The following is a 16433-nucleotide window of genomic DNA, read 5'->3' on the forward strand; positions in this document are numbered from 1 at the left end:
ATGAAACAACAATCCCCTGACGCTGTTCAGCCACAAGGAGGGGTGTCCGTAACTGAATCCGTTATGGTGATGTACTCAGTATCATCACCGGGATCCTCAATATGTTGGTTGGTAAATACAGTTTAGGGTAGGGTTAGCTAACCCTAAGATTCAGCTAACACTATGGTTCAGCTGTGTGCATATTGCCGTAATTGTTAATAACATTTTACTACAAGACTGAAATTGTCTGTAAATAATTAGACTTACACAAAAAGTATCTGTTCAAGTTGTCTAAGATCACAACCGCACAATCTAACTGACACTTAAAGAAAAACTAACTGGTCTGGGAGAGCAGGAATTCTTACTGGTTGGTAGGTGATCAAATACTTATGTCATGCAATAAAACGCAAATTAATTATTTAAAAATCATACAATGTGTTTTAGATTCCATCTCTCACAGTTGAAGTGTACCTATGATACTACATGCTTTGTAAGTAGGAAAAGCTGCAAAATCGGCAGTGTATCGAATACTTGTTCTCCCCACTGTAGCTTTGTACACTCCTGGAATTCTCTCAACCAGCTCTATGAGGTAGCCACCTGAAATGCATTTCAATTTACAGGTTTGCCTTTTTTCATTTGTGGAATTTCTTTCCTTCTTAATGTTTTTGAGGCAATTAGTTGTGTTGTTGCAAGATAGGGTGGGTATACAGAAAACCATCAATGTCTGTACTGTAGTAGTCCATATTATGGCAAAAACCGCAACAAATATTTTAAGACATGAAGGTCAATCAATACAGAAACTCACAAACTTCTTCAAGTGCAGTCACAAAAACAATCGATAGCTATGGTGAAACTGGGTCTTATAATGACTGCCAGAGGAAAGGAAGACCCAGAGTTACCTGCAGAGGAAGTTCATTAGAGTTACTGGCCCCAGAAACTGGCAATTAAAAGCACCTCAGATTGCAGCCCACATAAATGCTTCACAGAGTTCAAGTAACAGACCAATCTCAACATCAACTGTTCAGAGAGTGTGTGAATCAGGCCTTCATGGTTGAATTGCTGCAAAGAATCCCCTACTGAAAAACACCAATAAGAGACTTGCTTGGGCCAATACACACATGAAATGGACATTAGACTTGTGGAATACTGTTATGATCAGTAAAAAAGTGTTGCTTCAAACTGCTGTCTTTGTGAGACAGAGTGAGTGAATAGATGATCTCTGTATGTGTGGTTCCCATGGTGAAGTGTGATCGTGTGGGGGTGTTTTGCTGGTGACACTGTCTGTGATTTACTTAGAATTCAAGGCACACTCACACAGCACGTCAACCAGAGCATTCTGCATTCTGGTTCGTGCTGAGTGGGTCTAAGTGGGCTTATAGTGGGATTAAGCGCAAATGTGGAAAGAAAATTGTGTGGATTTTGTTTGACATTTTTCATTTTGCAAGAGATTTTAGCTAGAATATTATGTTGTTTATCAATTAATTCTGTCACAATAGATATTGAAGTAATTCAACACAATAACTACTTTTCAAAACTAACTACTTTACAAAACTCAACAGATGAAGGACTTCGTCTTAGTGGCACTACCTGGGAAGTAAATGATTTTCAACAACTTTGTAGACAGCCAGGAACAAATTTGTACATCCAGATAGTACTTTTAGAGTGATTATACAAATGCTTTGGAGACCAGAAATGTGTTACAGTGGGGAGAACAAGTATTTGATACACTGCCGAATGTGAAGGTTTTCCTACTTACAAAGCATGTATAGGTCTATAACTTTTATCATAGGTACACTTCAACTGTGAGAAACGGAATCTAAAAAAATCCAGAAAATCACATTGTTCATTCATGAATTCATTCATCTTCTTCCACTTATCCGGGGCCGGGTCATGGGGGCAGCAGTCTAAGCAGAGATGCCCAGACTTCCCTCTCCCTAGACACTTCCTCTAGCTCTTCCGGGGGGACACCGAGGCGTTCCCAGGCCAGCCGGGAGACATAGTCCCTCCAGCATGTCCTAGGTCTTCCCCGGGGTCTCCTCCCGGTGGGACGGGCCCGGAACACCTTCCTGGGAAGGCGTTCAGGAGGCATCCGGAACAGATGCCCAAGCCACCTCAGCTGACCCCTCTCGATGTGGAGGAGCAGCGGCTCTACTCTGAGCTCCTCCCGGGTGACCAAGCTTCTCACCCTATCTCTAAGGGATCGCCCAGCCACCCTGCGGAGAAAGCTCATTTCGGCCGCCTGTATCCGGGATCTTGTCCTTTCGGTCATGACCCAAAGCTCATGACCATAGGTGAGAGTAGGAACGTAGATTGACCGGGAAATCGAGAGTTTCGCTTTGTGGATCAGCTCTTTCTTCACCACAACAAACCGATACATTGACCGCATTACTGCAGAAGCTGCACCGATCCGTCTGTCAATCTCCCGTTCCATCCTTCCCTCACTCGTGAACAAGACCCCTAGACACTTAAACTCCTCCACTTGAGGGAAGAACTCTCCACCAACCTGAAGTGGGCAAGCCACCCTTTTCCGACTGAGGACCATGGCCTCGGATTTGGAGGTACTGATTTTCATCCCAACCGCTTCACGCTCGGCTGCAAACCGTCCCAGTGCATGCTGAAGGTCCTGGTTTGAAGGGGCCAACACGACAACATCATCCGCAAAGAGCAGAGACGAAATCGTGTGGTCCCCAAACCTGACACCCTCCGGCCCCTGACAGCACCTAGAAATTCTGTCCATAAAAATTACGAACAGAACCGGCGACAAAGGGCAGCCCTGCCGGAGTCCAACATGTACTGGGAACAAGTCTGACTTACTGCCGGCAATGCGAACCAAGCTCCTGCTTCGGACGTACAGGGACCTGACAGCCCTTAGCAAAGGACCCAGGACTCCATACTCCCGAAGCACCCTCCACAGGATGCCGCGAGGGACACAGTCGAATGCCTTCTCCAAATCCACAAAACACATGTGGATTGGTTGGGCAAACTCCCAAGAACCCTCTATCACCCTGTAGAGGGTATAGGGCTGGTCCAGTGTTCCACGGCCCGGACGAAAACGACACTGTTCCTCCTGAATCCGAGGTTCTACTATCAGCCGCAATCTCCTCTCCAGTACCCTGGCATAGACTTTCCCGGGGAGGCTGAGAAGTGTGATCCCCCTGTAGTTGGAACACACCCTCCGGTCCCCCTTCTTAAAAAGAGGGACCACCACCCCGGTCTGCCATCCCAGAGGCACTGTCCCTGACCGCCACACGATGCTGCAGAGGCGTGTCAACCAAGACAGCCCCACAACATCCAGAGACTTGAGGTACTCAGAGGTGGACTCATCCACCCCCGGTGCCTTGCCACCGAGGAGTTTCTTGACTACCTCTGTGACCTCTGAGCCCTCAGCCTCTGCTTCCTCAATGGAAGACGTGACGGCGGGATTGAGGAGATCCTTGAAGTACTCCTTCCACCGTCTGACGACATCCCCAGTTGAGGTCAACAGCTGCCCACCTCCACTGTAAACAGCGTTGGTAGTGCACTGTTTCCCTCTCCTGAGGCACCGGACGGTTTGCCAGAATCTCTTCGAGGCCAGCCGATAGTCCTTCTCCATGGCCTCAACGAACTCCTCCCAGGCCCAAGTTTTTGCCTCCACAACCACCTGGGCTGCAGTCTGCTATGCCTGCTGGTACCCGTCAGCTGCCTCAGAAGTCCCACAAGCCAACCAGGCCTGATAGGACTCCTTCTTCAGCTTGACGGCATCCTTTACTTCCGGTGTCCACCACCGAGTTCAGGGATTGCCGCCTCGACAGGCACCGGAGACCTTATGGCCACAGCTCTGTGCGGCCGCTTCGACAATGGAGGTGGAGAACATGGTCCACTCGGACTCAATATCTCCAGCCTCCTTCGGGATCCAGTCGAAGCTCTGCCGGAGTTGGGAGTTAAAGATCTCTCTGACAGGAGACTCGGCCAGACGTTCCCAGCAGACCCTTACAGTATGCTTGGGTCTGCTGAGTCTGTCCAGCTTCCTCCCCCGCCATCGGATCCAACTCACCACCAGGTGGTGATCAGTTGACACACAGTGCTGCACACAATGCAGCACTCCTCCATACAGACCTTCTCTGTGACCTATAATGTGAACAATTAAAAAACAAACTGAAATCTTCGATGGAAAAATAAAAACCTTACAATAACCTGGTTGTGTGCACACCCTCTTATAACTGGGGATATGGTTGTGTTCAGAAATAATTGGGTGAATCGATTTGTCGATTTGAAAGTGGCAGAATACATTTTATGGTCAATGAAATCTGACACATAGGTCCAGATTACACTGGGATGAGTAATGTCGGAAAAACAAGTGGATCCTAGTTTTCTTTCACACCCAAGCATGTCAAAATATTCCATTAAAACGTAATAACCTCAAACTACATCTAATCCGCATTTTTTCTTTTTACTTTTCAGGTGTCTTGTAGTAGCCTAAAATGACAGATTTGTTTTAAACAAAGATGACAGGTGAAAAGACCATCAGATTAGGGTATGTACTACCACCAAAAGCCTTAGGCTATATATGCAAAAAATATATATAATTACAAAATGAAAATAGGCTAAAACAAACTTTCCCTCAGATATGAGATGAAATCTACTCTATTTATTTACATTACAAAACACCATATTAATAGCTTAAAAAAGATTGAACAGGCTACTCCAACCCATGTAACAACCCATGTAGCACACACACCAGATAATCTATGTTAGATAGATAGATGGATGAGGTAAGTATCCATCTATCTGATGCTGCATTCCAGGCAAACCGTAACATGGGTCAGTTTTCTAATGGTGATGATCTTTTCATCAAAGTAGTTCATGTATTCATTACAACTAAAGTGAAGACCCACTTCAATTGCTAAGCTTTGCTTTTTCGTTAACTTTGCCACTGTATCAAAGAGACATTTTTGATTGTTTTTGTTCACCTCAATCAGGTTGGAGAAATAAGCTGATCGAGCAGACGTGAGTGATTTTCGGTATTGTAGTGCACTGTCTATCCAGGCTAATCTAAATACTTCCAATTTGGTGGAGCGCCACTTTCGTTCAAATTTCTTGGAGGCTTGCTTAAGTGCTGTAGTATTGTTTGTGTAACAGGGAGCAAGTTTCTTGTTGCGTATTTCTTTAGTTTTTAGTGGTGCAACTGTGTCTAATGTATTTCGCAGTGTTGAGTTTAGAGCCTTACAGATTTATTTACTCTGTTGTTAATGAGCGAACTTGTAAGAATATCAAGGAATTTATTTGTAGTCTGAGAATTTATAGTACAGCTTTTGAAACTCATTGTTTGCGGAGCAAGTGGATTTCTTGTTTTAACGGTAAATGTAATAAGACAGTGATCCGATAATCCAGGATTTTGGGGGGAAATTATTAGATCTACAATATCTATTTCTCGTGACAGGACTAAATCTAAGGTGTGATTGTGGCAATGTGTTGGACCTGAGACATGTTGGACAAAACCCATTGAGTCAATTATGGTTTCAAAGGCTTTTTGAAGAGGATCATTGGACTTTTCCATATGAATATTGAAATCGCCAAAAATTTGAATACTATCTGCCATGACTACAAGGTTAGACAATAATTCTGGAAACTCAGTGAGGAACATTGTGTATGGCCCAGGGGGCCTATAAATAGTAGCTATGTAAAACGATTTATCGGCCTGGTTAACTTTCATTAGTAAAACTTCAAAAGAATGAAACTCAGTGATATGTTTGAAAGTAAATGTATATTTACTGTCATAAATATTAGCGAAACCCCCTCCTTTTCGGGATGCACGAGGGATATGATCACTAGTATAACCAGGAGGAGAGGCCTCATTTAAGGCAGTGAATTCATTAGGCTTTAGCCACGTTTCACATAAACCAATAACATCTAGTTTATGGTCAGAGATTAATTCATTTACGGCAACTCCCTTTGGAGCAATGCTATCGACAGACTCCACTATGCTAGCAGGCTGGCTAACAGCCTGCGGCCTGACCTGCACCCTATCTCATATTAAGGCTGTCAAAGTTCCTAGATAAAAGAAGAGCACCACTCCAGCTAGGATGGAGTCCGTCGCTCCTCAGCAGATCAGGCCTGGCCCTATTTCTGGGAGAGTCCCAAAAAGAAGGCCAGTTATCTACAAACTCTACCTCCTGCGACGGGCAGAACTCCGTTTTCAGCCAGCAATTGAGTTGCGCAAATCTGCAGTAGAGCTCGTCACCACCCCTAGCTGGGAGGGGGCCAGAGACAATTACTCGATGCCGACACATCTTTCTAGCTAGTTTACACGCTGATGCTATGTTCTGCTTCGAAACCTCTGACTGTTTCATCCTAACGTCGTTGGTGCCAACGTGAATAACAATATCTCTATACTCTCTATACTTGCCAGTTTTAGACTTCACTAGCACCAACGCCAGATTTGAGGCTACGTCGGTGGCTCTGCCCCCCGGTAAACAGTGTACGATCGCCGGCTGATTCTTTAGTCTAATACTGCGGGTAATGGAATCGCCAATGACTAAAGTTTTCAGTTTTTCAAGGCCACCGGTAGAAAATGCCTGCCGATCATTCCCCTTCAAAGACGGCTCGGGCCTTGACTCCGACTCTAGTGGGGAAAACCTGTTAAAAGTCTCAGTTGGATTTAGCAACGATTCAGGTTTAACTGGTCGACAGCATTTCTTCCCAATGACCAAGAGAAAGTTCTTCCCCGGCTGCAGGAGCTGTGCCAGGGGGCTAACAAAACTTTCGTTTCTTCCTGGTGGCACTGACGCAGTTTTTTCTATTTCTACACTAGCATAATCCTTGCCTGACATTTGCGTCAGAAGCCGAGCCTCTAACTCTGCTATCTTTAACTGAAGACGATAGTTCTCCTCCGTGTTGTTACTACAACAATTACAGTGATAAGGCATTTTAATGATACTTAGCCTCTGGTGTTCAGGGGTGAGTAGTTCCGTTAATTATGTCCAAAAAGAGTCCCGGTGTAGTAAAGTTGGGTAAGAGGTCAACAGATAAAAATATTGCGTTGGTAAAACTCTTAAAATAGAATTTTGACCAATTAGTTTATATAGAGTAAATTCGAAAAAAGTTGGGCAGGTAGGTAACAGCATGCAGCGTACAGCACGTCAACAATCCGCAATCTCAACAATCCCACATATGACACACACATCTGCAGTTGTTCTCAGAAGTATTAACATCGTGCTACATTTCATTGTGTTTTTTATGTTGTTTTTGCTACCAATCAACACAAAAGTCCACAATGTCAAAATGGAAAATAAGTCTGCAAATTGTTTTAAATGAATTACAAACATAATAATAGAAAATAATTGATAGTCAATATTTGTTAAAGGAACCAATGCCGTTCTGTCCCTGAGCAAGACAATCATAATTGCTCCTCCTCCCTGTAACATTCCCCCAGGTTTTGATGTAATTGAGAATTGGTGCCTCATCAATGTACCTGCTTGAAAAATGAGTTAAACATGTTTTAAATGGTGGATTCATGTAAAGAACTGCTTCAGTAAATGGCAAGTAAACTTAACTTACTAAACAACATGTATACACAACTCACACACTTTATCTGTAAAATATAGTTTGTATTGACATTATGGGCAGGTTTCTCTGACTAATATTATGTCCACACCCGAGACTGTGGAATTTAAATATGTCTAATGTTTGGGCTTATGTAGGTCAGCTTTCATGCTCGTATTTTGAGGCATGTTGTTGTACACTGAAGGCTGCAAGTCTAATCTACAAATCTGAAATTTTACATTTTGATCTGTGCTTTCAAGCTATATTTCACAAGTTTAAACAATAAAGTGTGAACACATTTGACTATGTCACAATTGCTTAATATAACATTTGTATACATTGAAGCATATTTTATTTTCAACAAGAGCCTTCACAGGTGTGTGAGTGCTAGGGCAAAAACAAAAACGTGCGCCACTTTGGGTCCCCCTGACCAGAATTGAGAAACACGGGCCTAGAGGCATCCATTTCCTGACTATGGCCCGGCCCAGTATAGAGATGGCAAGAGGCATCTATTTCTGTCGTGTCCTGACTATGGCCCCTGGCCCAGTGCAGAGATTGCTAGGGGCACAGCCAGGGCGTGACAAGATGTCAAATTTGTGAGTTTGTGCATGCATGCTCTGCCTCTCGCATTCATTGATGCATGCGTTTCTCCACTACTAAGGGCATTGACCAGGACACCCTCCAACAAAGCTGAAACATGATTGACTCTTAGATTGACAGCAAAAATGGTTCGGGCTGCAAGTAAAACTAAGCATAAGATGGGTGGTCAAATCACATTCTATTTTTATTATATGGGTTGTTTTTCCTCCTCCAACCCAGCGAGTGCCGGGACGCTGTTCCGGTCCATTCCGCCCCAATTTAACAGCTGTACAGTACGCAAAACAAAAACACAGGGCTCCAAAAAATTATGGGAGCACTTAAATCACACATTGGGTCTCGATGAACTAAATATATTAAAGATGGCTGAGAACAAAATGACGTAACAACGGTCAATGGAAACCAAAACCACCAACCGTTTGAGGGCTGCATTCAAACTCACACCGAAAATCGAAGTAAACAATTGAAATCACAGACTGTTGCACTGCGTTTCATCCCGGCAACTCGTAATGTGACTCAGTAGTGTGTATGGCCCCACGTGCCTGTATGCACTCCCGACAACGTCTGGACATGCTCCTGATGAGACGGCGGATGGTGTCCTGGGGGATATCCCAGACCTGGATCAGGACATCAGTGAGCTCCTAGACAGTCTGTGGTGCTACCAACTCATGATACCAGTAGTTGTGAAAATAATTACAATAGTGCATTATATTTATATGAACATGGAACAAAAACAAACAAAAACAAAAAACTACAATGAGAATACCAAGAAGATTGATAGAATGGGATTGGGCATGGCTGGGGGTAGGCGATTTTGAAAAGATGTGTCTTGAGGCGTTGCTGGAAGATGGGGATAGTCTCAGAGACACGGTTTTGGGGAGAGAGTTCCAGAGACTAGGAGCAACCCTTGAGAATGCCCCGTCACCAAAGCCTTGGAGCTCGGACTTTGGATTATGAGGTGGCCTGCAGTACTTGAACGGAGTGTGTGTGTGTTGGTTGATATGGAAGACAAAGGTCGGAGAGGTAGGCAGGAGTGGTATTGTTTAGGGCTTCATATGCATTACTGACTCAAATGATTTAAATGACTCAAGACTTAAATGTTTTACTGAACAAATCAACAAGATCCGGGTCAGTAGAAAGAGTCGAACTTCACTAACCAGTAGGACACTAGCAAAACACAAAACTAGAGAAGAATCAGTTAGGGAGGATAAGGAGAGAGCAATTGTTTATGGCCACCACCTGCAAAACCCAGGGTCTCAAATTAACTTTTTGGCTCATCTGCCAAGGGGACTGGTAGATGAAAATCTGTCAAGCATATTTTTAGTGGCCAAAATAATAAATTGCCTTTTTGTGTCACACAGAAAAACTGTCCCACAACCTCTACATCATACTGTAGCCAGCCTCTTGATGCTCCTTTACCTCCAAACCTCCAATTCTCACAAAATGTTTTTTAAGTGATTGTTGATATTATTGATATTGTTATGTGATCCCTATCTTAATAATATTTTTTTACAAATTCGACAAATTTGTTTTTAATCTTTTATAGCTAATTCCCTAAAATTCCAAAGAATGTCCCATGAAGCAGACAACAATGGCCCTGCAAACATTGCATACACATTCAGCATCTTAGATGCAGCAATAATAATATATAATTATTGTGGCAACAAAATTTTCTGAGAATAGCCCATCAACAAACATGTCATGTTTTGATTGTTTTACAGATATCCATGTCCTATGAAATCATTTTCATTTAAGTTATTCAGGATCAAACCACTTGCCCTATGTTTTCCTAAAGGTTGGCTAAAAGAAGGGGGTAAATATGTTACTTAAAGGAAAACTAATCATACATGACTTGTGTTGTAATGTGAAAATATTGAATGAATACCTTATAAAGCTATTAAAGGCTTTATAACTACCTAAACTTACGTTAAGAATGTATACTGTATATGCTCATGGGTCAGGATTATATTCCTATAATCCCCAAATCAAAACCTCAAAAACCTGCTCACCGCTGTTCTCTGTTGGTTCAGTCACTGTCTCACTACTCTCTGGTCCACTCTGTCTCTCTGTTGGTTCAGTCTGTCTCACTACTCTCTGGGCCACTCTTTCTCTCTGTGGGTTCAGTCTGTCTCTCTACTCTCAGTGTCACTCTGTCTCTCTGTTGGTTCAGTCACTGTCTCACTACTCTCTGGTCCACTCTGTCTCTCTGTAGGTTCAGTCAGTCTCACTACTCTCTGGGTCACTCTGTCTCTCTGTAGGTTCAGTCAGTCTCTCTACTCTCTGGGCCACTCTCCAACTCCTGCCAGCTGTGCTCCTCCAGCTCCTCTACCTTAGCTTTAGTCACTGGCTCACTAGTTTACAATCCATTTTCCAAAACAAAAAACTGACTTGAATTGCATAAATCAGTTACAGGGGGTTATTGAAATGAATGAGATGTCATTAGTTTATATTTAACATTTTATTAAAACATTTTGTCTGTGAAATGTTTAGGCTTTGTGGTCACCTTGCTAATATAGTTTCCATTGATGGTCTCTTACTCTGAGAGGTGAAGAATTACACTATTTCTCCTTTTTCCATGGTTTTACAGGCAAAATATGAACCCATTATCTAGATACCTGTCTAATTATTCACAAAACTAAAACACAGCATTACCAAGAACTATATAGACAATGTAGCTTATAGACACAGAAGAGTCTTCAGTCAAATAACTTAACCGTTTCACTGTCAGTGCAGAAATGACTACCAATTTGTGCTTTTATGCATCAATTTCAAAGTCCTCTGCTACTCTCAAAATGAATGTAATGGAACTAGAGTCAATAAGAGTAAAGAACAGTTGCATCAATTATATTAAGGATTAAAACATCAGATCATAGACATGGGCAAGAAGTTTGGTCTTTCAAAATAAACTATTTGGTATATTTGGAAGAAGCAAGGACCCAATCCCCAGGAAGGATGATGTAGCCTAGCTTTGTCTGTTGCTGCTCTCATGCTCCGGAATAGTTTCCCATCCCACATGAAGTCCAGTTCCATCATTGACAACTAACTCAAATTTAAAGACCCACCCTTTTTCTCTTGCTGTTTGTTCAGTCTGAGGTTGTCCCTTGATTTTTGTCAAGTCCACCCTTTACTTATTTTTAACATCCTCTTACTGTGTTTTAATCTGTTGTTGGTTTTATTCAATTTCTCTTAACTTATTGTATTACTTTGATCTGGATTTAATATTTTTTGTTGTCTTAAGTGTTTTCCATTTTAGTCTTGCCCTTATTGTATTATATGGACTATTGTATTATGTTATGTATTGTTGCCTTTTATGTATTATTCCTTGAATCATGTATACAGACCTGGCGGCACGGGGGCATTGCCCCCCCAGTGAGAATGCTTTGCCCCCCAAAAAATAGTTTGGGTAAGATGCTTCCTTATACTGTACTTCACTAATTACAGTTGGGAATGTAGGCTAGCAGTCTTGCCTTCATCTACAAATGCGATCGAAGATGTGCTTTACATATAAGCTACAAATGTGTTACTACTGTAGTAACTAAAAGTTTTCGAATTTGATTGACAGATGTGTATTTTGCTAGTATATAGCTTCAGCAAACCATGCATGCAAAAATTATTTGCTTTCTCTCCCTCGTGTGGAAGTTACTATTCCATGTTGGTAAATGGGATAAACATGCCCGCCCATGGAAATCAAAAGCCCGTCCAACACCTTTGTTCTACCACCTGCACGTTAATGTATCTGCCTGGACTGTAAAGCACTTTTGGTCAACTCCTGAGAAAACAGAGATGATTTCTCTCACACATATACACACACACACACACACAAAGCTCGCACGCGCGGAGGGAGCGTGTCTTGTGCCTACAGGACAGCCTGTCTATCAGTGTGAACCGCACAGCTAAATGTTACCGCGCGTCTGAGTCTCCGTAACGAAAATACGGGACAAATCGCGTATCGTCATGATTCTGTTAGGGACATTTTATTTTTCAATACGGGACGTGTGGCAACCCTATTATCACGAAATAAGGTTGGATATATTGGACAAAACGTTATATTGTTCATTGCATTCCACGCTTTCCTTAATGGAAATATTATTAATTTGAGCTGCCAACCCAAAATGCTTTGTGTTTCATGAAAAATATTACGTTCATCATACACGGCGTGGTTCACAGCTCAAACTCCGAGCACATTTCTTCTGCTCGATCCAAGTAATCATATGCGTAAGGGCGCTAAGTGCAGATGCAGAACCACTCCACCAGGTGGCTCCCTAATAATAGCTATACACGAATTCTGTTGCTCAAATAAGGAGAAACTTTGGTTTAGAAGGGGTGCATTCTAACCAGGGGCGCCGCCAGGAATTTTGGGCCCCATGACAAAAAAATCGAATTGGGCCCCCTCTGCGCAGCTGTTACATATTTTTTGGGGGCCCTGTCAGTCATGGGCCCTTGGAATTGTCCTAACTTTCACCCCCTGCACGGCGCCCCTGATTCTAACCCTGTTACAATGGCAACGAATAATCTTCCCCTTTCTAATTGTGTTCTTGTTCTGCCACGCCCTCTCTGTGTCATGTTTACAATGAAGAAAGGGACATATTATTTCAAATTAAAAGGTGTTAAAAACAATGTTGTTTAATTGTTTTTTCTCCAGTAAACCTATTTCAGTTTAATGCCATGATTTAATGCCATGAGAAGGCCCCTAAATTCGGCTTGGGGCTTCCAATGTACTAATGGCCAGACTCAGAGCCCTCAGAGACAAGATCTTGTCATTCCTGAGATAAAAAATTCTAAATCAATGCTTCATTCAAAACTGTTTGACTGTTGCAAGACTTCTTTTCCACCTGACAAAATGGCTAAACAAGATTAAGAAGAAAAGAACAGTGGTATGGAAGCTGCAACAATTTTTAGAAGCATCAAAACTCTGGATCGCATGATATAAGTCACTAATCTGCAAAGCGCCAATACAGGACTAATATAAACTCATATTAAACCAACTCTGACGTTTGCCAGACGTGACAAGGCTTCAAACAAGTCAGAAGTTGCCCAGTGACATAAGCCCACCAAATCCGCTAAATGCCTTCTATGCTCACCTAGAGACAAGTAACACTGAACCATGCTGGAGAACACCTGCTCTTTTCCTGAGACAACGTGATGTTGCTCTCCCATTCTGATGTGAGCATAACCTTTCACGAGGCTGGACAAAATACTACACGGGGCTGGACAAAAAGGCAGGACTTCAACACTGTTGTTGCTTGGTCCATGGGATTTCAGGCTGGGTGTTTGTAAAAGCACTTTGTGACAGCTGCTGATGTAAAAAAGGCTTTAAATGAATACAATTGATTGATTTGATTCACATGCTGGAGGGACTATGTCTCCCGGAAGAGCTGGAGGAAGTGTCTGGGGAGAGGGAAGTCTGGGCATCCCTGCTTAGACTGCTGCCCCCGCGACCCGGCCCCGGATAAGCGGAAGATGATGGATGGATGGATGATTTGATTGATGTATTCAGGTAATGCAGTGAAGTCCTTCAAAAGGCTTGTTATGGCCCATGTTGAGGGCCATTTTCCAGGATCTCTGGACTCCAACTTGCCTACAGCCACAGCAGGTCTACAGAGGATGTCATCTCCATTGCTATTCACCTGGCTGCAACACACCTAGAGAAGAGAAAAATCTACCGCAGACTGCTGTTCACTGACTATAGTTTAACACTATCGTTCCCTCGCTACTTGTCACCAAGCTCAGAGTGCTGAGTCTAGAACTTGGCCGTTTGTTTTACTCCCTGTTCCATTCATGACTGTATGAGACCATCTCCATCTTCAAACTTGCACACAACAACACAGTTATAGGCGTGGTAACCAGCAACGAAAAGTTCGCCTACAGGTAGGAACTAAAAAACTGGCAGTGTGGTGACAGGACAACAACCACTCCCTCAATGTCAACAAAAAATTAAGAATACTGTTGACTATAGTATGCTGGAAAGGGAACACGACCTAATCCATACCACATTACATACTACCATTCAAAAGTTTGGAGTCACTAGAAATGTTCTTGTTTTGGAAAGAAAAGCCTTTAAAATAACATCAAATTGATCAGAAATACAGTGTAGACATTGTTCATGTTGTAAATGACTATTGAAGCTGGAAACAGCTGAGTTTTATTGAAATATCTATAACCCTGTTTCCCAAAAAGTTGGGAAGCTATGTAAAATGCAAATAAAAACAGAATGTAATGATGTGCAAATCATTTATCCCTACATTTAATTGAAAATAGTACAAAGATAACATATCAAATGTTGAAACTGAGAAATGTTATTGTTTTTGGAAAGATACATGCCCATTTTGAATTTAATGCCAGCAACACGTTTCTAAAAGGTTGGGACAGGGGCATGTTTACCACTGTGTTGCATCACCTCTTATTTAAAAAATACTCTATAAGTGTTTGGGAACTGAGGAGACCAATTGTTATTGTTTTGAAAGTAAAATGTTTCCCATTCTTGCTTGTTATAGGATTTCAGCTGCTGAACAGTTCAGGGTCTTCTTTGTCATATTTTTTGTTTCATAATGCCCCAAATGTTTTCAATGATTTATTTTACTACAGAGCTATACTGTCATAATACGTGCGGAATGTGGTTTGGCATTGTCTTGCTGAAATAAGCCTGGCCTTTCTTGAAAAAGATGTAGTCTGGATGGCAACATAACATGCTACAAAACCTGTATATATTGTTCAGCATTAATGGTGCCTTCGCAGATGTGCAAGTCACCCATGCCATGTGCACTAATGCACCCCCATTCCATCACAGATGCTAACTTTTGAATTCTGTACTAATAAAAAACTGGATGGTCCCTCTCCTCTTTAGCCTTGAGGACATGGTGTCCATGATTCCCAAAAATAATTAAAAATTTTGATTAGTCAGACCACAGGACAGTTTTCGACTTTGCCTCAGTTCATCTTAAATGAGCTCTGGCCCAGAGAAGGAGGTGGCGTTGCTGGATCTTGTTTATACATGGTTTCTTTTTTTCATGGCAGTGTTATAATTTGCATTTGTGGATGCAGCGACATACTGTGTTCACATACAATGGTTTTCTCAAGTGTTCCTGAGCCAATTCAGTGATTTCCACTACAGAATCAAGTCTTTTTTAAATGCAGTGCTGTCTGAGGGCCCGAAGATCATAGCCATCCAATATTGTTTTTTTGCCTTGTTTTTTTCCATACAGAGATTTCTCTGGATTCTCTGAATCGTCTTATGATATTATGTACCATAGATGATGAGATCCCCAAACTGTTAGCAATTTTATGTTGAGAAACATTATTCTTACTTGGTTGCACTATTTGGCTGCACAGTCTTTCATTGAGTGGTGAATCCCTCCCCATCATTACTTTTGAAAGACATCCTCTCTGGGATGCTCAGTCATGTTACTGATTATTTGCCAATTAACCAAATTAGTTGTGCGATGTTCCACCTGTTGTTTTTTTGGCGTAAAATGCAAATTAATTACTTAAAAATCATACAATGTGATTTTCTGGATTTTTTTTTCTCCATCATAGGTCACTCACAGTTGAGGTGTACCTATGATAAAAATAATTACAGACTTCTACATGCTTTGTAAGTAGGACAACCTGCAAAATCGGCAGTGTATCAAATACTTGTTCTCCCCACTGTATCGGTTCATGTTTTATGGCACAGGTGTCAAACCGGTTCCACGGAGGGCCGAGTGTCTGCAGGTTTTTGCTCTCTCCTTGTACTTGATTGGTTAATTAGGTCACTGATTGGTTAGTTTCTACCCTCACCTGGTTGTGTAGGTATGAACTAGGAACCAATTTATAGGAAAAACCAAAAACCTGCAGACACTCGGCCCTCCGTGGAACCGGTTTGACACCCCTGTTTTATGGTTTACTGCAGTTCGGTGTGTGGTTTGTCCAAGTGCTCTTGCCGTACCCCAGCCGTCTGTCGATTGCTGTTGGTAGGTACAATATATGACGAACACTGTACTCTTTTATTACTTTCAAATGTATTAAAATGTTTAAAACTAAAATGTAATATGAGTGTTACGTATATCTTCCTGTCGATTGTGATAGTTTAACATCAACAAGTCATTTTGCGCTGGAACTATAATTGTGGAAATAAATAAGTTTGCTAAAAAGCGTCAGTAATTGCATGGAGTGTAAACAAACGTTTTGAGTGAAAACGGGCCGATTTGCAAGTGCTAAACAATTAACCATCACAATGGTGCTCATGTGCGTATTCAACTAACGTTAATGTCTTGCGTTAATGATTTTGTTAGAAATGTCAGAAAGTCTGAGTAAAGTTTCAATCATTTATGTTGCGCTGCATGTATTTGTGCAGACAG

Source organism: Esox lucius, chromosome 19 (assembly GCF_011004845.1).
Source record: "Esox lucius isolate fEsoLuc1 chromosome 19, fEsoLuc1.pri, whole genome shotgun sequence".
Lineage (NCBI taxonomy): Eukaryota > Metazoa > Chordata > Actinopteri > Esociformes > Esocidae > Esox > Esox lucius.